Source organism: Petaurus breviceps, unplaced genomic scaffold (genome assembly GCF_028583685.1).
Source record: "Petaurus breviceps papuanus isolate PSGF00001 unplaced genomic scaffold, PetGlider_PUasm1.0 90721, whole genome shotgun sequence".
NCBI classification, from domain to species: Eukaryota; Metazoa; Chordata; class Mammalia; order Diprotodontia; family Petauridae; genus Petaurus; species Petaurus breviceps.
Window position 1 is genome coordinate 7,407,808 of NW_027187322.1, and position 292 is coordinate 7,408,099.

Here is a 292-nt window from a genome sequence, read left to right on the forward strand (position 1 = left end):
CAAATACAGAAGTGAGCACAAAGGGAGGTAACAGGAAAAAAATGCAGAAGCATGACATGGTTCTTTAAGAATGGTGTCAGAAGTATTCGTGCTCAGAATCAGTTAAGACTAGTTAGAAAAGATTAAGAACACTTCTTCCTCCCTCCCTTCCTTCCTCCCTTCCTTCCTTCCTCCCTCCCTTCCTCCCTCCCTCCCTTTCTTCCTCCCTTCCTTCCTTCCTTCCTTCCTCCCTTCCTCCCTCCCTTCCTTCCTCCCTTCCTTCCTCCCTCCCTCCCTTCCTTCCTCCCTTCCT